This window comes from Myxine glutinosa, chromosome 2, assembly GCF_964187855.1.
Source record: "Myxine glutinosa chromosome 2, kmMyxGlut1.1, whole genome shotgun sequence".
Classification (NCBI taxonomy): Eukaryota; Metazoa; Chordata; class Myxini; order Myxiniformes; family Myxinidae; genus Myxine; species Myxine glutinosa.
In genome coordinates this window covers 37,437,172-37,457,580 of record NC_136262.1, presented here as the reverse complement: position 1 = coordinate 37,457,580, position 20,409 = coordinate 37,437,172, and the positions used below count along the sequence as shown (strand labels likewise).

Genomic DNA, 20,409 nt, shown 5'->3' with positions numbered 1-20,409 from the left:
CGCTGGGCCTCGCTTTGAACGGCCGCGTCCGTGCTCCACTAGGCGGAGCGGGCAGCCCGATAGGAAGGGTCGTCATGGCGACCACTTTTTGTTGAGGCATTCCGGCAGGTCGAGATCGGGCCATGGGATGGCTCCGTGCCGAGATGGTGCGTGGGATCTCGGCCCGGGTAAACCTCCTTCCCTGCACCGAATGCGGGACGTATCCAGCCGCTGGCACCAAACAACCCGCATTCCTGGCTTGGCTGTACGAAGCCGAGCTTTAGAAGTGAATTGGCGCACCGAGAGGCATTAGTAAGTAGACTGTAATGATGAGGTTAGTGTTTTGGACCCAAAATTAGAGAAAAACAAAATTTGATGATTGGCAAAGGATTGGCAGTAATGATTGGCAGATGATGGGTAGTGATTGGCAAATTTTTGATTTGTTGAAATTTGATGTGCAAAATTGTTAGTGGGAGATGCCCGATGTGGTGGGATGGCAACTCTGTCATCCCTCACAAAGTGGGGCAAATGCACTATAGATTATGGGGTGTATGGCAGTGAAAACTAGCCCGGGTGGGTTAGGATATGGTGTGTAGGGATCTAGCGAAGATGACATTAGGTAGCGTTAAGGTTAGTTAGTGACAAGGATACCTGTAGTGGGGACGCAGGTAGATTAGTGTGGATGATAATGACGAGGGAGCGCAATAGTTTAAAGGGACGACTGGGAAGCGCAAGTTTCAGAGGGGAGTAGTTAGATGAGATGATGCTGTGTGAGAACTGGACAGGTGTGTGGAGCAGTGTATGAGTAGTGAGTGTTGTGGATCAGCGCGAATGCGCTTGGGGGAGAGAAGGGTGCAGGCGGCACCAAGTATGAGAGCACAGGTGTGCAAGTACAGGTGTGTGGAATACATGGAGTAAGTGGTACGGAGTGGTGTGCATGGTGCGAAGGTGTGGATGGGGGAAGAGTGGACCCCTTTCACGAGTACCCGGGGCGGGTAGTGTAAGTGTTAGGTAGAGGGTATAGGTAAATTGTGGTTGGATATTGGCATTTGTGGTGCGGATGCAGAATGGTATTGTGGATGGGTGCATTAGTGTTGTGGAAATGGCTGGGCGTGTAGCCTGTTAGTGTGTGTAGTTGGTTTGGGCACTCCACCACTGTGAGGATGTCGGCCAGGTGAGGCCGCAGGTGGGCTCTGGGAGCCGGTAGTTGTGGATGGGGCCTGAGGATACGGAGGACGGACCCGGGTAGCCCAGTGCCAGAGGGCACCGAGTGGGGTGACAGAGCCAGGAGGGGCCTTCCCAAATTAGATAGGTTAGGTAAGGAGCAGGTAAGCTCGGGTGGCAACTACAGTGGTGGAGGTGTGCAGGTGGGTAGACCTGCTGGGGGAGCTACACGTCACAGCCCAGAAATTGTGCGAGGGCACCGGGAGATGAATCGGGGGAGTGGGACCCCAAATTGAGAGGCACCACAGATTGGTCAATGGGAATTGGTTTTTAGAACCCATAGTGTAAGTGGGCCAATGGTTTGGCAGGAGAAAGACCCCGGGTAATGTAAAGTTGTTAAAGTCATTTAGAAAATAGTTAGGATTGATGAACCTGTCGCACCATACGCAGCCACTTACCTGAGGTGGTGATGATGACTCCACACCTGTGTTCCTTTGTTCTGTGTTGCAGGAAGGGAGAATTGCTGTGTGTATTTGTGAGACGCATCACGACGTGGATGAGACATTGGGGTGATTCCATCTCTCCCTCCCTAGGAGGGACTGATGATGAATTGGTGATGGCAAATTTTGATGAGAGTTGGAAATGGCAAATTTGATTGGTTAGGAGGGAGAGAAGACGAATTTGGTTTATGGGAGGAACGGGGAAGACAGTAGGGACGTTTGTTGATGTGTAAAGTAGCTGTTTATGGGTAGTGTTGTGTTTTGTGGATACAGTAAGGGGTAAGGGAGGGGCAATGTAGGTTACCTGGTGGGGGGGGGGGGCGTACGGTAGGAACGTACCTGTCTCACCTGGTTCCCATGTGCCCCCAGTGTGCATTACCTTGTATTGCGTGCACTTTTGCGCCCTTACCACCTTACTCAATTGGCTTCTTTTGTCTCCCACCTCCGAGGATCTGGCTTTGGGGCAGAGAGAGAGGAGAGAGAGGTGCTGGCTCCGCAGTTGTGGGCCTGTACTTTCGCTGCTTGCTGCCTGGATCGATACAACATATGGACCGCAATTTTTGTGGCCGCCCACCATGGACCGCAGTTCTTCTGCGGGCAAGCACCACCCGTGGATGGACCTATGGGTCAACGTGGCACCTATGCCATACAGGTGAACCACTTTTAGTTGGCCCCCTGACGGCCACAATTTAGAAATGGATGCGGTTGGCACCTTTCTTTATTTCTAAGGAAGCCAGAAGGCCAAGTGCTCCATGAAGGCAAGACCAGCGGCAGAACATCGGCCGGCTGCGACACCACCGGTGACTATGAACACTTTATTGGTGCACCGGATGGTGCTGACTGTGTGTATGGGGTGGTGCTTTTGGTGCTTGGATGGGGTGCTCTGCACATTATTAAAGGCCGTAGGGCCACAGGGCACTCGTGGGTTGGTGTATCGATGCTGGCATGCGTGCTCTCTCTCTATGCATAACATCTGCATGTGTTCCTCAAAGAACAGGTCCTGGATCGTAGTGTAAATATCAGTCTTGTATAAATGATGCTCCCTACCGGCTGTATGTTTAGTTTGAGGATTCTTTCCGCGATTCGGTTATCCTGTGGGTGTGTTTCTGTGAGGAGAAGGGTGCAACGTCGCAGGGGGACATATTTACTCATTTGTGAACATCTGTAAAACTGTCGCACTCAGGGTTGAGTTAATAGTAGAGGGAACTACATCTGAGTGCCACACTAAAGTAAGTAAAAATTTATCGGGTCGGGACGCCCCGAGGTAGAGAAGGGTGCAATGTTGCGGATATGAGATTGGCCTCCATCCATATCCGCTTGTAAATATTCCCCTATTTCCCCAATACTCCCCAACTATCCCCAATCCCCCATTCCCTAGTCCCATTTTCTGTAAACAACACTCTGTAGACCCGACCTTCCCCTATTTCCCCCATTAAATGTCGCATCCAGGTCCACCGCATCTCACGTAGACAACTATAGGACATCTTGCTAGTTATTCTTAGTCTATGTCAGTTAAGGACTCGTTTCCATTAATTCTGACTCTTCGTTGCACCAGAATGTGATTGTATGGCACCGTTAGAAAGTTTAGGACCTCCCAATACCTCCCCGCAGCTCTTCTTCATGGTACAACAACAACAACAACAACAACAGCGGCGGCGGCGCGGGGAGTGCGCGTCCTCACTCCGGCTTGGTTAGCCGCCATCGAACATGTGCTCCGACGGGGTTACCACGTAGGGGCTCGCTGTCAGCTCCTCGTCAAGGGCGGAGCCCGGTAACCCCCCGCACCCAATAGAAGCGGCGGACCGATTCCATCTGGGGCGGAGCCAACGAGCCGAGGGCGTGTCACTCCCCGCTGAGCATGCGCAGGAAGAGGGAGGTGACGTGAGATGCGCCCTCAGCTTGGAGAGAGAAGACGCCACCTCCGAGCGCTGCAATACCTCCCCGCATCTCTGGACCGGACCGTGTTTGATTCTGCCCCTGAGCCAAGGTGCACCTTGTGCTATCGACTGCCTGTCCTTCCTTGCCATCAATCCCTGTGTAAGTCAGTCTTGTTCCGTTTGTCTGTGGTCTGTCGGGGATAAGATAAGACTGTGTCTAAGTGCCCATCTTTTCTGTGCTTTACCTCTTACCTTGTAATCTACCCTTTTCTGCATCACCAATTATATCCTCCTCCGGAGGTCTTGAGAACTGTACCCCCTTGTGTCGTTTCATTTATCCCAGCCGTTGTGTCCTTTCCATCATTGATTTAGCGTAGCGCGATTCGGCCAATGTTCGAGTGGAATCGGGTGAGTTGGGGGTAATCGGGTAAACTGTGCGAACACGGCGGCCATTCCGCTCGGTCAAGCAACATCTTAAGTCGTGTCCGTAACAATATATATATATATATATATATATATATATATACATATATATATATATATATATATACATATACATACATACATCCGAAAAACACGGTCGGTCCGTGAAGCCGTTCGTCCATATGGGGGAAGGCGTGAAACTGTTATTATGTGTATTAATTACGTTCTGTTTGAACACCGGTTGCATCCTGGCTATGACTTATGTACGTCTATTAATCACGTATTGTTGGAATATACCTTTCGACCCTTCAGACTGCTGAGATCCCTTAGACCTTTGAAGACCCTTTTAAGTCCCCCATGACTCTGAAAGACTCAAACGACCCAGAGGACCCCAAAGACCCAGAGGATCCTAAAGACCCCAAGGACCCAGAGGACCCAAAAACCCTAAAGGCCCCAAAAGGACCAAAGTACCCCGAAGACCCAAAAGACCCCAAATATACAAAAGTCCCAAAATACCCTGAAGACCCCAAGATCCTGAAGGCCCCTCCAAGACCCTTAAGACCACTTTTACCTTTAAGACCCTTTCAATACTTTAAACACCTTTAGATCCCTTCACCCTTCAAACCTTTTATAAACTTTATGCCCCATTAAGTCCCTTTTGACCCCTTAGGCTTTATCAGCATTTAGACCCCTTACACACTTCATACCAATTAGACAGCTTAGACCCTTGACCATTTAGAGTTTTACACCACTTATACCCGCGATTGGAGAGATCTCGCGAGATCTTGGAGACGGTGGCAGGGGTTTTCGATGGTCCACACGGTCTCCACGTTTTTCAAAGTTAAGTCTGTTCACAATTGTATTTTGTCGAAACTGTATTTATCGTTCGGTGTGTGAACTTATAATGTCCCCCTTGGAAGTTTCTCGGTGTTTATCTTTCATATATTAATCGTTTGTTTGCCACTTCGCGAGCAAGGCCTTGCAGCCTCAGGCTTCCCCTGTCGAAGGTTGTTCCTTCCTTCGCTGTTTTGCTAGCTTTTTTGATTTCCCCTTATCCACCAAGCTTCACCAAACATCTACTATTTGTCTAACGTTGTAACCCCCACCCCCCCCCAAAAAAACAAACAAAAAAACAAACAAAAAAAACTTTTATTTCCCTTTCTCCTTGTGTGCTTTTGCCTCTGCCCACGTGCGCTGTCTCGCCCCGCCCCCATTTTCCCCTTGCCTTCCACCTTTTGCCCTGTTCAAGTGACTCATGGTCGTCGCTCTAGGCTTCCTCTCCCCATTGGTATTTTTGTGAATATAAGATTGTTCTTCACAGTTCTGTTTAAATATGTTTCAACTATCCCCTTCAGTGTTTTATTCAGTGGTTTATTACAACACGCTGTTTTTCTTCTTATTGAAAAGGCTCCTTTCAATTTCCTCTTCAACTCATTCCATTTCAAAAAAATATTCAATCTCTTATGATTCCAAATCACTCCATGCTCTAAATTCTCATTCATTCCATCCCTCCTCCATCATTCTTAAACGAATCGCTAACTTGAAAATCACAACAAACCCAATTTGTTATATATGTTCATCTTTCATTAATCATCCACTTTCTAAACTCCCCCCTTGCCCCTCCCCTTCAAATCTCCCCCCCAACCATCCCTCCCAAATTCTCCCTCCTCCCACCTCCTTCTCAAAGCTGCCTCCTCCCCACTTCGTCTCCCTTCTATGTCATACCTCCACCTCCCCCAACCTTCTACTTTCCTCTGCCCCCCCCCCCCCCTCAAACAAACTCTCACTGTGCCTCATTCCATCACCATCAAACCTTTCGTCCTCCTCATCCTTCCCTTTCTTGTAACTCTTCTGTAATCTCTGACACAATATCAACTGCTCTTCCTACATCCCCCTCTCACCCTTCATCTGACCCTACCCCTCCCCTGTCCTGCGCCCGATGCTCCCCCTCTCTCCTCACTAATGGTATGGACCTCAAACATCTGGGGCCTTCGCTCAAACCTGATTGATCTCTCCATTCAGGTTGCTTCTGAAAATCCAGACTTGATCTGCTTAACAGAAACTTTCCTCCTTCAAGATGTCTCTGATTCCTTAATATGTCTTCCTGGTTACTCCCTCCTCCGGTACGATAGACCTGAGCCTCGTCCTGGTGGTGGGGTGGCTATCTTTATCAAAAACTCTCTTCCTCACTCTCCCTGCATTGCCCTCTCTCCACCCCACCCACAGGAGTACCTCTGGCTACGGCTTCCTCTCCGCTCCCACCTTTTGTTCATATGTGTTCTGTACCGTCCTCCAAACAGTGATGACTCCATTTACATTTCTCTGTCGGACAACATGGACCAACTTCTATCAACTCATCCAAACTCTCTCTTCCTCATATGTGGCGACTTCAACTTTCATCATGCCAGCTGGCTGGGTGTGGGTTCATCTCTCACCAGCCATGGCACCTCAGCAAAGGACTTCTGCGACTCATTGGGACTGACACAATCTGTCAATTTCCCGACCCGGATCTCAGTCAATGGAGTATCTTCTCTTTTGGACTTGGTTATGACTAACTTCCCTGCAAATGTCTGCTGCTCTTCTTCTGCTCCAATCGGTTCTTCTGATCATGTGCTTGTTAAAGTGGACATCTCTCTGGCCATTCTCAGAGAGCCTCCTCAGCGTCGACGATTCTGGCATTTCACTCAGGCCGACTGGCACGGTCTGCAAGCAGCCATCAATCAACTGGACTGGTCTCCCATCTCTAATGCCTCTGACATCAATTCTTCCTGGGAATTCTTCCAAAGCAAACTGATCTCTCTCATGCACAGATTTATCCCATCTCGTCTTCAGTTGTCTTACCCTTCCTCCCGTCCATGGTACACTGAATCTTGTGGTGAGGCAGTTGCCCTGAAACAACTTGCCTTTGCATCTTGGAAGGCAAATCCAACTGAAGGCAATCTCAGTTCCTTCCACCAAGCTCGAAACAAGTGTGTTTCTACCGTCAGGAGTGCCAGGAAGCACTATCTCTCCACACTCAAGATTGAACTCTCAAACCTGTCTCCTTCCTCCAAATCCTGGTGGCGTCTGGTCAAATCCGTTTCTGGTGTTTGTTCCCCCTCCATCCCCTCCTTTACCTCAAATGGCTACACAGTTGACACCGCACGTGACAAAGCCGAATGCCTTAAACTCTATGTTTGCCTCAAAATCTTGTGTCCCAAACCCATCTCTCTCTGTTCCCACCTTTCCCAGTCGAACCCAACTGCTCCTGGACTCTGTGTCCTTCTCTCCTGACAAGGTGGAGAAGTTTTTATCAAACCTCGACTCTGATTCTGCAACTGGACCAGATGGCATCAGACCTCGGGTCCTAAAATCCTGCTCTGCCGCTCTATCTCACCCTCTCTCTGTTCTTTTCACCCTCTCTTTTGCTCAAGGTCATCTGCCAGCATCTTGGAAATCAGCAAACATTACCGCTTTACACAAAAAGGTGCAAAAACAGATCCTTGCAACTACAGACCAATCAGCCTGCTCCCAATTTATCAGCAAAGTCATGGAATCCATCATTGCTTCAGATATCAAATCCTTCCTCTTCTCCAATGGCTTGATCTCTGATCATCAATTTGGATTCAGACCAGGTCATTCTACTCTGGACATGTTGCTTCTGCTGTCTCAACAATGGATGGAGGTCCTCAATGCCAAACAGGAAATCAGAGCTGTCTCACTTGACATATCACGTGCCTTCGATACGATCTGGCACCCAGCTCTGCTCACCAAACTCACCTCCTATGGTATTCAGGGAAATCTCCACTCATGGCTTGCGGATTTCCTCTCTGGTCGGAGGCAACGTGTGGCCCTGAATGGATTTCTCTCATCTTCCCTTCCTGTTCTGGCTGGAGTTCCCCAAGGTAGTGTTGTTCTGGGCCCTGTGCTATTTCTGGTCTTCATCAATGATCTCTCCGACTCTCTGGAAAATCCTCTCTATCTCTTTGCTGATGACTCCACTATCTGCCGCTCCATTCCTCATCCCTCAGATCGGCAGTCTGCAGCCTCCTCACCCTCTGCAGACCTGGACAAAATCATAGACTGGTCAAACAAGTGGAACATGTCTTTCAATCCTGACAAATCTCACACTCTTACAATGTCTCTCCGAAAGGACCGACTGGACAACCCTCCCATCTACTTTCTCAACAATCCTCTCCAAGAAGTTCTGTCGCTCAAGCTTTTGGGTCTCACTATCTGCCATGATCTTTCTTGGGAAAACCACATTTCCAAGCTGGCCTCCAAAGCCAGTCGCCAACTGGGCATCCTCCGTCGTGCGAAGTCCTTCCTTGGCACACCTGAGCTCCTCACCACATACAAGGCTTTCATCTGCAGCTCAATGGAATACTGTTCCCCCCTCTGGGCTGGTGCTCCTGCCTCACACCTTGCTCGGCTTCACGCTGTTGAGGCCAAAGCTTTCAGAATAATTGGAATCTCCTGCGATGTAGTCAACTCCGAGGGCCTTTCACTCACTCACCGCAGGCAGGTTGATGGTCTTTCTGTCTTCTACCGACTCCTCTCCGGCCTTGCTCCCCCAGCTCTCTCTGTGCTCTGTCCCCCCAATATTCCTTCAGGTCACACAAGATCTGCCTGCAACCCTCTTATGGTTAAACTGCCAAAGTCTAGGCTCTCTGCTCACCTTCACTCTTTCATTCCCCTTTTCTCCCGCCTCTGCAACAAACTTCCCCACTCCCTTCAATCCCACACCTCCCTCCAGGTCTTTAAAACAGCTGTTCACCACCATCTCTTATCTTCCCCCATCGAAAACCTTGATCTTTTCTACCCCCTTGATTTTCTACCCCCTTTTCAAACCTTGATTCACCCCAGAGTCCTTGCAGTGTTCATATGTTTTATTCCTCTCCCACCTCCCCCCAAGTCCTCCCGATGTCCCTGCTTTCAAATGCTGTGTTTGTGTCCTTCCCCCTCTCTCCCCATCTTGTCTGCCGCTCCCCTTGTTTTTTGTGTTTTGTGTGTCGGTTTGTCTTTTTGTGTGATTAATGTTAGCTCTTTCTCGAGCCTCGATCTTGTATCCAAAAAAAAAAAAAAAAAAAAAAAAACCTTTTTATATTACAAATAAATTACCATTAAATATCACTAATATCACAAATAAATTTGTACAAAAGAAATGTTTTTATTATGATTGGTGGAAATCATGACAACACAGCAACTCAAGTTCAGTCAGGTCATTATCCACAGTTTAAACAAGTCCGTGCCTCTGCGGGGAGTGTGGTGAGACGAGCGTAGCGAGCTGATCCATGTTAGTATCCAATATATAAAGCTCTTTCTGAGTGACTGACTGATATTAATGTTCGGTACCTTTAGGATGTTGTAGAAAGCTGAATTTTGGCATTCTGACGGACATCGAAACTGGTACACCGGGAAATATCACTGAACCGCCAGAAAGCATCTGTAAATGCAAATTTACGTAAAAACCAATAAATGTGTCCATAAAAACCCTTCAATCAATATCTAGCATTTGAAAATTGTAATTTCTATAACTGTAAACTGAAATAAAAATCTCAATGAAAATTTACGTAAAAACCGTAAACGTGTCCACAAAATAAAGAAATAAATAAACCTAAATTGAAAGCAGCAGGTCGGTGATGCTTGCCTATATTCATAAAACTTCTATTTATTATGTACCGACACACGAAGCACAATGTGTAAGCATACCCCACTAGTTATATATATATATATATATATATATATATATATATTGAAGGAACTGCGCTCCAACGCGAGTCGAAAGAATTGACGCGACCAAAGACGGAATTCGTCTGAGTTGCTTTATTGAAACAAAACAGCTCAGGTATTCTCCTAAGCCCGTTTATCGGGCAGCAATATATATACACATTTATGTCGGGAAGTTTGCCCGGCAAAAGCTATACCGGGCATGCCCGGGTGTCAAGGGCGAGCCTTGGAAAGGCGAGTCTGGACCTGCCCGGGCGTGTTTGGCTGCGGCCTGGCAAGTCGAGGCTGGGCGTGCCCGGGCGCTCTGGACGAGCACTGGAAAGGCGAGAGCGGGCATGCCCGGACGCTCTGGGTGAGCCCTGGAAAGGCGATAGCGGGCATGCCCGGACGCTCTGGGTGAGCCCTGAAAAGGCGATAGCGGGCATGCCCGGGAGAGGCGCGTCTGGCCGTGTTCTGGCCGGTGCAAGGCGATTGTGTGCATCCAGCGGTAACCGCTACACACGCCCCTCCAGAATCGACCTGCACTGGCAGGGTCAATTTAAGGGGGGTCCGGATGACCCGGCCGAAGCGACCCCTGGAGGGTCGTGGGGAGGGGTCCGACGTGGTGGTGGGTGGTCGAGCGGGGGGAACTGTGGATGGGGGGTGGCCTCGCCGCGGAGGAAGGGCCAACTGTGGTGGTCGGTCGATGTCCATGTGCGCCGGTTTGAGGCGGTCCACAGAAATCCGGTCCGGCCGGCCGCCGAAGTCGACGATGAAAGACTTGTCGCCCCGTCGCAGGACCCGGAAGGGCCCGTCGTACGGCGGCCGGAGTGGCCCCCGGTGCGCGTCATGACGCACAAAGACGTACTCCGCTGTGCGAAGCACCGGGGGGACGTAGGACTGGGGGCCACCGTGGTGGGACGTCGGCATGGGGGCAAATCGTCGGGCGGCCTCCTGGAGGTCCGAGCGCTGGCGAGCGGCGGACCAGGGACTGGTAGCATCGGGCACGAATTCGCCCGAGACGCGGAGCGGCTGGCCGTAGACGAGCTCGGCGGCGGACGCCTGGAGGTCTTCCTTGGGGGCCGTGCGAAGGCCCAAAAGGACCCACGGCAGCCGGTCGGCCCAACCGTCGTCCTGAAGGCCGGCCATGAGTGTGGCCTTCATGGAGCGGTGAAACCGCTCGCACAACCCGTTGGCTTGGGGGTGGTAGGCCGTGGTGCGGTGCAGCGTGACCCCCAACGAACGGGCGACTGCGCCCCAAAGCTCAGACGTGAACTGTGGGCCGCGGTCGGACGAGATGTCCGCTGGTGCGCCGAAGCGCGCGACCCAGGTGGCGATGAACGCCTGCGCCACGTTGGCGGTGGTAGTGGAGGCGAGGGGCACGGCCTCCGGCCACCTGGTGGTCCTGTCCACCATGGTGAGCAGGTGGGTGAACCCCCGCGAGGGGGGCAGGGGACCCACCAGGTCCACGTGGACGTGGTCGAAACGCCGTTCAGGCACGGCGAAAGGTGCCAGTGGGGCCTAGGTGTGGCGGTGGACCTTGACCCGCTGGCAGGCCGTGCAGGCGTTGGCCCAGTCGCGGATGTTTCTTCGAAGGCCGTGCCAGACGAAACGCGCCGACACCAGCTTCTAAGAAGCTTTCCGGCCCGGGTGAGAAAGGCCGTGGATGGAGGCGAAGATGTGGCGCTGCCAGGAAACGGGCACGATGGGGCGAGGCTGGCCCTGGGAGACGTCGCAGAGCAGGACGGTGCCCGCGAAGGGAATGTTGGCCAGGCGGAGGCCCGTGTCCGCCGCACGGAGTGCCTGCACCGAGGCGTCGGTGGTCTGGTCGGCCGCCATGAGCGCGAAGTCCACGCCGAGGTGGACCGCGTTCGCGCTGGCCCGAGAAAGACAGTCGGCCACGGCGTTGTCTTTGCCGGCGACGTGCCGGATGTCCGTGGTGAACTCCGACACGGCGGAGAGGTGGCGCTGCTGGCGGGCCGACCACGGCTCCGTGACCTTAGCCATTGCGTAGACCAACGGCTTGTGGTCGACGAAAGCCGTGAACGGGCGGCCCTCCAGGAGGTGTCGGAAATGGCGAACGGCCAGGAATAGCCCGAGCAGCTCGCGGTCGAACGTGCTGTAGTTTAACTCGTTCGGCCGGAGTTGCCGGCTGAAAAAAGCGAGTGGCTGCCAAACCCCGTCCACCCATTGCTCATGGACGGCGCCCACCGCGTAGTTGGAGGCGTCCGTAGTGAGGGCGATGGGCGCGTTGAGCACCGGGTGAGCCAGCAGCGTTGCGTCGGCGAGGGCCCGTTTGGCGCTGGCGAAGGCCGCGTCCATGGCCGTGGACCAAACAATGTCATGCTTGGCCGGCTTGCCCCGGAGGGCCTCGTAAAGGGGCCGCATGAGCTGAGCAGCACGGGGCACGAATCGGTGATAAAAATTCACCATGCCGAGGAACTCTTGGAGGGCCTTGATGGAACGGGGACGCGGGAACGTGGTGATGGCCTCGACCTTGGTCGGGAGCGGCACGGCCCCGGTCTTGGTGATGCGGTGGCCCAAAAGTCAACGGTCATCGCGCCGAAGTGGCATTTGACCAGGTTGACAATTAAGCCGTGCTCGCTGAGGCGACCGAACAGTGTTCGGAGGTGGAGGAGGTGCTCGGCGCGGGACGTGCTGGCGATGAGGATATCGTCCAGATAGACGAAAAGAAACGGCAGGTCGCGCAGCACGCCGTCCATCAAGCGCTGGAACGCCTGGGCCGCGTTCTTGAGGCCAAACGGCATCCGCAAAAATTCGAACAGGCCGAACGGCGTGATGACGGCCGTCTTCGGGACGTCGGCCGCCCGGACAGGTACCTGGTGGTAGCCCCGTATCAGGTCAATTATCGAAAAGATGACCCGTCCCGCCAAACGGGCGGAAAAGTCCTGAATATGCGGGATCGGGTACCTGTCGGGGGTGGTAGCGTCGTTGAGACGGCGGTAGTCGCCACACGGGCGCCATCCACCCCCCGGCTTTGGCACGATGTGCAGTGGCGAGGCCCACGCGCTATCGGAGCGCCGCGCGATGCCGAGGTGCTCCAACGCGTCGAACTCGGCCTTCGCCATGGCGAGCTTGGCCGGGTCGAGGCGGCGGGCCCTGGCGTAGACCGGCGGGCCCGTAGTGGGTATGTGGTGCTCGATCCCGTGCCGCACCGCGACGGCCGAAAACGTCGGCCGCGTGAGGGCCGGGAATTCCGCGAGCAGGCGAGCGAACTCGTTCGCTGCCGGGAGGGCGCACGCCAGTTCGGTCGGCGCAGAGCTGCTCATCGTGCACGCCAGGGAGCTGAAGGTCTCGGCGTTGACAAGGCGACGACGTTTGACGTCGACCAGCAGCCCGTGCGCGCAGAGGAAGTCGGCGCCCAGCAAAGCCATGGGGACGCAGGCGGTCACAAAAGTCCATTGAAAACGCCGAGCCATTAGCAGCGACCAAAGAGGGGCCGCAAACGACGTCCCGCCTGTCCTGCTCGGAGGCGGGTATGACGTTCAGTTGGGCGCCGGTGTCACAAAGGAAACGCCGCCCGGACGCTTTGTCCCGAATAAACAGCAAGTTGCCCGAGTGGCCGGCGCTCATGGCTGGGAATGAACGCCGGCCCGGCCATTTCCCGACCTGCCGAAAGTGCACGGGGGTCGGCACGTCCGAGCCTTGTGTCCGAACCTGGCGTGGTAATAACACCACGCCCGGTCAGGTGGAGGCCCCGGCCGTCGTGTCGGAAGCGGGCGGTGCGGCGTGGCGGCCGCCAGTTGCACCAGCAGTTCGGCCTCCAACCGCGCAGGGCGCTCGGGCGTCGTGGGCGTCGCCTCAGATGGCGGCGGGCTCCAGGTAACCGCGCCGATGTGCTGGCCCGTCGAGGAGATCTTATCGGCTTCCCTGGCGAGGGCGCGGGAATCCGTGATCAACGTGCCAGCCAGGGCGAGGCGTACCGGGTGAGGCAGCTGGCGAAGGAACAGCTCGCGGAACAGAAAATCCGGAGAGTGCTCACCGAGCAACGAGAGCATATAGTCCATGCGCTCGGACGGGCGCGTGTCGCCGAGCTCGGGCAGAGCGAGCAGGCGCCGTGCGCGTGCTGCCGGTGAGAGGGCGAAAGCGTCGAGGAGGAGTGTCTTCAGCGCGTCGTATTTGTCAGCAGCCGGCGGGTGCTCGAGGAGGCTCAAGGCGCGGGCCGCGGTGGCGGAACCGAGCGCCGCCACAACATGGTGGAAGCGGGTGTCGTCCGCGGTTATGCCTCGCAGGGTGAACTGAGAGTCCGCCTGAGCGAACCAAACAGCCGCGTGAGCCTCCCAGAAGGTAGGCAGTTTAAGCGTCACTGCCGTATCCATGTCGGTAGGTCACCAATGAAGGAACTGCGCTCCAACGCGAGTCGAAAGAATTGACGCGACCAAAGACGGAATTCGTCCGAGTTGCTTTATTGAAACAAAACAGCTCAGGTATTCTCCTGAGCCCGTTTATCAGGCAGCAATATATATACACATTTATGTCGGGAAGTTTGCCCGGCAAAAGCTATACCGGGCATGCCCGGGTGTCAAGGGCGAGCCTTGGAAAGGCGAGTCTGGACCTGCCCGGGCGTGTTTGGCTGCGGCCTGGCAAGTCGAGGCTGGGCGTGCCCGGGCGCTCTGGACGAGCACTGGAAAGGCGAGAGCGGGCATGCCCGGAAGCTCTGGGCGAGCCCTGGAAAGGCGATAGCGGGCATGCCCGGACGCTCTGGGCGAGCCCTGAAAAGGCGATAGCGGGCATGCCCGGACGCTCTGGGCGAGCCCTGGAAAGGCGAGAGCGGGCATGCCCGGGAAAGACGAGACCAGGCGTGCCCGGGAGGTTCGGGCATGCCCGGGAACAGTGAGTCCGGGCATGCCCGGGAGAGGCGCGTCTGGCCGTGTTCTGGCCGGTGCAAGGCGATTGTGTGCATCGAGCGGTAACCGCTACAATATATATATATATATATATAAATATATATATATATATATATATATATATAAATATATATATATATATATATATATATATATATATATATATATATAAATATATATATATATATATATATTGTTACGGTTTTTAGAACCTTCGCTAGTAAATTTTAGTGAATGTATCCCTTATAAATGTCCCCCTGCAGATATCCCCATCAATTGGCTGGTTAAAGATCGTACCCTAGTTCGTCCATGAACAGCACGTAGCGAACCAGAGGACCTCTTCGTAGTTATTTCATTATTATGTGTTTCAGTTAAGGACCTGTTTCCAATAGTTGAATCTGCGTTGCATTAATCAAATAAGAGTAGGCCCAAAGTTCCCTTCAAAAGCGGTGCGAGTGGTTTTCTAACTCCCCACCAGCCGCCATTGGCCATGCGGTCGGGCCGAGAAGGGGGGAGGAGCCACTAGAACGGGCGTGGCACGTCGACGCATCGGCAGAGGTGGAGTTAGCAAGCCCTTAACGGCCAACCAGCACCGCGGTGAGCCAACCGGTAGGCGGGTCATCAGAGCCGGCGGCTTGATTTCCAACACAGCAATAAAGGCGGGCGCGGGGGACTGCTTAGGCAGATGAGTGATCCAGCCGAACCGAGAAGAGAGAGAGAGACGTGGGGGTGCTCGCATTGCGGCAATAGTTTGAGACCCTCTAGGGCCCTATTGTCACCGGTTGTTGAGACGCGAAGCTGCCGGCCGCTGTTCGCCTCGAGCCCGGAGTGTGAACCTGGAGTGAACCTCAACGCTGTGCCGCTGCCTGGACCCTTCTCTCCCTGGCGCATCCTTACCGCTGCCTGGACCCTCTCTCCCTGGCGCATCCTTACCATCTGCCTGGACCCTTCTCTCCCTGGCGCATCCCTACCATTGCCATTCTCCCTGTCGTGTAAGTCTGTTCATGTTGTCTGGGGTATAATATAAGACTGTTTTAAGGCTTGCCCTGTGTATCTTCTTCTTCTTCTTCTTCGTCCTGTATATTATTTTAGTTTTTCTCTTCCTTTGGTTTTTTTGTACATAATTAATAAATGTCTGTTATTTCTTACCTTTGGTTTCTTCTTTCTCGTCCGATCACTTTCGTGATTTCTTTCGATTGAGTACCTGTGGCACGATTTGGCCAACGCTTTATAATCAGGTTTAGTCTCTTGATAACGGCTCGAACCGCGGATTGCTAAACCGCTCGGCAAATACCATCTTGTCCGTGGTTCGAGCGGTACTTGCCTCCCTGTTTTGCGGTGGGATTGGTAAAGGTATTCGGGAGAACACCTTGACCAATAACCCTGATCAATTCCACCCCGCAAAAGAGCGTTACAGGTACCAGGACCAGAGACGGCCAGCTTAACAGGCCAAAGGGATTACTCCCCCCCCCCCTTGCTAAGGGGAGTGCCGTCTCTGAGATCCATAACAATTGGTGTCAGGAGTGGGATTTGGACCCGAACCAAATTTTTAATCCATCGAAAAAATTTGGTCAAAATTTGGAGCGGCCGAAATTTTTATTAACAACGAAATTAAATCGTGCCATGGATGATCAAGGCGGTCGGATGCCGGTAGGGGAGGTAGAAGAGGGGTTAGAGGCAACCCAGGACCCCAGGGAGGCAGTGGGAATAATGGAAGAGGAGAGCAATGAGGACGCGGTAGCGGGGGTTGCAGGTGCACGAGATGGCGGCGCCTCGCACGTGGCGGCGAGAGCCGCGCCCTTTGTACCAACGGTTGTCGAAATGCAAGCCTTTATGGCGCAAATAAGGGCCTCTATGGAAGAGTCAATATATAATGAGAAAAAGGATGCCATGTCAGACGAATCCGGGTGTGATCGGGAAAAATTGAGGGAGGAATCCAAGTGTGAAGTGAAAAAATGGATAGCAGAGGCGGGAAGGGTTCATAAAAAATTGATGGAGGACATGGGGCGCATGTTGAGCGGGAAAGGCACACGGGTACACGATGAGGTAGCGCGGTTTGAGAAGCGCGGGGTGAGCGAGGGTGAGCAAAGCACAGCCGGGTGGACCGGGATAGAAATCGCAACACGGGGTGTAAAAAACCCGACGGCCGTCGAATTGGACAGGGCAAATTTAGGTGCAGCGACGGAAAAATAATTAATTCAGAATGAAATGGTTATAGTTGGAATTGAAATTGAAGAGACGGCAGAGATCGGAATGGAATCGGAGAAAGTGATGGATAATGTGCAAAGTCCGTGTTCGCATCATGATGCTGTGCTTAATCCTTATAAAGATTTGTAGGGGTTGGAGCGAGGAGGAAGAAGAATCCCCAAGGTGATCCGGGTAGTATATGGGGCGAAGAGATTTTTCGGTAAGGTGTTTGTCGCGAAAAGAATTTTCATGCGCTTGGGATTCCAGCGTAACCCGGGCGCTCGTGAAAGGTCCGTGGTGCGCTGTGTGGATGGCAATGGAGCGCGTGTGAGGAAAAGGTGTGTGAAGGTGAACGGCGCGCGTGTATGAATGGCGTCGGAGCGCGAGTGTGATACCGGGTGCGAGGGAGAATGCACGACCGAGCATGGGAGTGAAACCGAGTGCGAGCGAGAATGCACGTCGGAGTGTATGTGTACGGAGTGCGACACGGAGGGTGAGTTGGTGGTGGCGCGGGTGCGGGAGAGCACACCGGAGCGCGTGAGTGGGGATGTGCTGGAATGCACACCTGTGGTGAGTGGTACGGAGTACGTACCGGGAGAGTGTGCGCGAGAGGAGTGGTGTGTGAATGGTGGAATGGATGCGCAAGATGTGCGCGAGAGTGTGTGGTGAGCATTATGAGTAGACCGGAGTATGGAGCGAAAGAGAATGCACGAGCGAGTACAGTGGTAGAATGTGTGGGATGTACGAGAGGCGCTGAGACACCTGCATGTGTGTGTAAAAGGGGTCGCGTATGCGTGTGAGCATGCGAGTATAGCATCCACATTGACCGGGTTAGCGTCGAGACCGACGTTTAATCGACGCGAGCTCTCGGTCTGTGCCGGGCTGTGTGTATTGCGGGAGCCAGCGGGGATCGGTGCCGCGTGGCTCCTGTTCGGAGCGTCGTGCATGATCCGGGCTGGGCCCCGCCCCGCACGGTCGAATCCGGGCTTTTCCGGGCAAGGCGACCGGCCCGGTTCGAGGGAAGGTAGGAGGGATTGGAACGGCGCCCCCTTGTGGTTGCGGCGTTCCACCCGTGCAGAGTTGGCCCACCGCGCATGGGAGTGAAAGGCCCCGCACCGGGATGGTGCTTTAAACCTTGGCCCAACCAAACCTCCTCCCCTGAACCGAATGCCGGACGGACCCAACCTGCAGGCGACCAAACCACCCGAATTCATTGCTCGGCTTTGCGAAGCCGAGTTTTAATAATGTAATGATGCACCGAGGCTCAAAGTTTAATGGACGATGGTTGGGAATAGTGAATTGGATTGGCAAATTGGATTGGCAAATTTGATGGGTAAAAATGATTGGCAGTAGTGATTGGCAAATTTGATGGGTAAAAATGATTGGCAGTAATGATTGGCAAATTTGATGGGTAAAAATGATTGGCAGTAATGATTGGCAAATTTGATTGGCAAGAATTGGATGGGCAAAATTTATAGTGAGAGATGCCCGATGTAGAGGGGTGGTAAATCCACCATCCCTCACATCTCCCGGGCACATGAGCTATAGTTTTATGGGGTTATGCTGGTGCAAACCAAGCCAGGGAGGGTTTGGATAATTGTATAGGGAAATAGCTGACCATAGGTAACTGTAGAGTTAAGTAGCGACATGTACCTGTAGTAGGGGACGTAGGTAGATTAGTTGGGTGATAATGACGAGGGAGCGCAGTAGTATAAGGGCCGACTGGGAGCGCGAGTTTCAGAAGGGGGGTAGTCAGCTTAGACGATGCAGTGTGTGTGAAGGAGGTGATTGAGCAGCGTATTGTTAAAAGTGTGAGTTGAGTGCGTAGTATTGAATGAATGGTCCTGGAGGGAAGACGGGTGCAAGAGCCACCAGGTGTGTGTGAGCACAGGTGTGCAAGTGAAGTACAGGTGTATGGAGAATGGTTGAATGGAATAGCTGGTATGGAATATATGGAGTATGGAATGGATGGTGTGGAGTGAGTAGTGTGGAATATGTGGAGTGGAGTGGTTGGTGCGAAAGGAGTGGATGGGGAAGATGGACCCCTTTCACGAGTACCCAGGGAGGGTAGTTTAAGAGTAGGTAGAGGGAAAAGGTAAATTGTGGTCGATATTGGCATCTGTGGTGCGTGTGGTAGAATGGTGTTTGGATGGGTGCATTAGTGAAGTGGAAATGGCTGGGCGTGTGGCCTGTTAGTGTGTGTGTGGTTAAATGGGCACTCCGCCACTGTCAGGATGTCGGCCAGGTGAGGCCGCAGGTGGGCTCAGGGAGCCGGTATAGTTGTTCATTGGGGTCCGAGGATCCGGAGGACGGACCCGGGTAGCCCAGTGCCAGAGAGGGCACCGAGTGGGGAGAGCGCCAGAGGGCCTTCCCCAGGTAGATAGGTTAGGGAAAGGAGCAGGTAAGCTCGGAGGCAACTACAGTGGCAGAGGTGTGCAGGTGAGTAGACCTGCTGGTGAGCCACACGACCCAGCCCGGAAATTGTGCGAAGGCACAGGGAGTTGAATCGGGGGAGTGAGACCCCAAATTGGTGAGCACCACAGTTTGGTCAATGGGAGTTCGGTTCTTAGAACAACATAGTGTAAGATGGCCAATGGTTTGGCAGGGAAAGACCCCAGGTAGAGTAAAAGTGTTAGTCATTTAGAGGATAGTTAGGATTGAAATCCCTTCGCACCATCTGCAGCCACTCACCTGAGGTGATGACATGACTCCACACCATGGTTGTTTTGTGATTTTTGCAAATGTTTTGGAATGGTGAGACGCAACATGACGTGGGGGTGACATTGTGCTTGTTTGTTCCATCTCTTCCTCCTTATGAGGGATTGATGATGAATTGATTGATGGCAAATTTGGTTTCAGAGGGATTGGTAACGAATTTGGTATTAGGGGAGATATGGGGAAGACGAGACAGTAGTGACGGAGTTTGTAAATGTGTAGAGTTGTGTAAATATGGGGTAAGGGGCAAGGGTAGATTAGGTGACGGGGGGTGACGTACGATAGGGACGAGCTTTCTCCGCTCGCTCCCATGCGCACCTCACCTCTGCATTGCCTTGTATTGATGTGTACCCTTGCGCCCTTGCACCCCGCTAACTCTGCTTTGTCCTCCTTCCCCACCTATGGACCGTGCTCTCTGGGCAATGAGGGGAAAGCGTGCAGGAGCCGCACTTGTGTGCCCGAGCCGCCGCTGCACAGCCTGCCTGGATCGATACACCACCTTATGGACCGCACGACTTGCGGCCTAGCACCACCATATGGACCACACATTTCTGTGGCTAAGCACCACACACTGATGGACCCCACATGTTGGGGCCTGGCCCCTCTGCTGGGACCGGCCATGATGGCCAGAAAGGAGTTGGCTTGCGGACCACGGTGAGGTGGCCCCTTTTTGCCATACAGGTGGACCACCCATAGTTGGCCCGTTGGCCATAAATAAAAATGGATGCGTTGTGTGCCTTTTTATTATTGCAAATAGGCAGCAAGCCACAAGATCAAGAAGGACAACGTCTGGAAGAAACATCGGCCAGCAGAGCAGGAGCAGAAAGAAGAACCCGGCCAACAGTTTGTTTTATTTGAAATGTGTACAATGAGCACTGGATGGTGCTTTGGTGTTTTTCTGGTGCTGATTGGTGCTGATTGGTGCTTTGTGATGCTCTTGTGCTCAGGGGTGCACTGCAATATCAATTGTGCATTCCCGGGCACTTGAGTATGGTGTATCGGTGCAGT

At 53.1% G+C, this 20,409-nt stretch overlaps 1 long non-coding RNA gene across 2 annotated transcripts in view; it reads right to left on the bottom strand.

Annotated features, from left to right (window-relative positions):
- The window catches only part of LOC137422640 (uncharacterized), a 210,974-nt gene that overhangs the window by 176,196 nt on the left and 14,369 nt on the right, over nucleotides 1-20,409 (bottom strand). Inside the window, exon 3 of one of the 2 annotated variants that reach the window (XR_010983554.2) lies at nucleotides 9,278-9,368. This is a non-coding gene — a long non-coding RNA (uncharacterized LOC137422640). Of the gene's footprint in view, nucleotides 1-9,185; nucleotides 9,369-20,409 lie in introns of those variants that run through there. The other variant, XR_010983553.1, reaches the window with a different exon arrangement.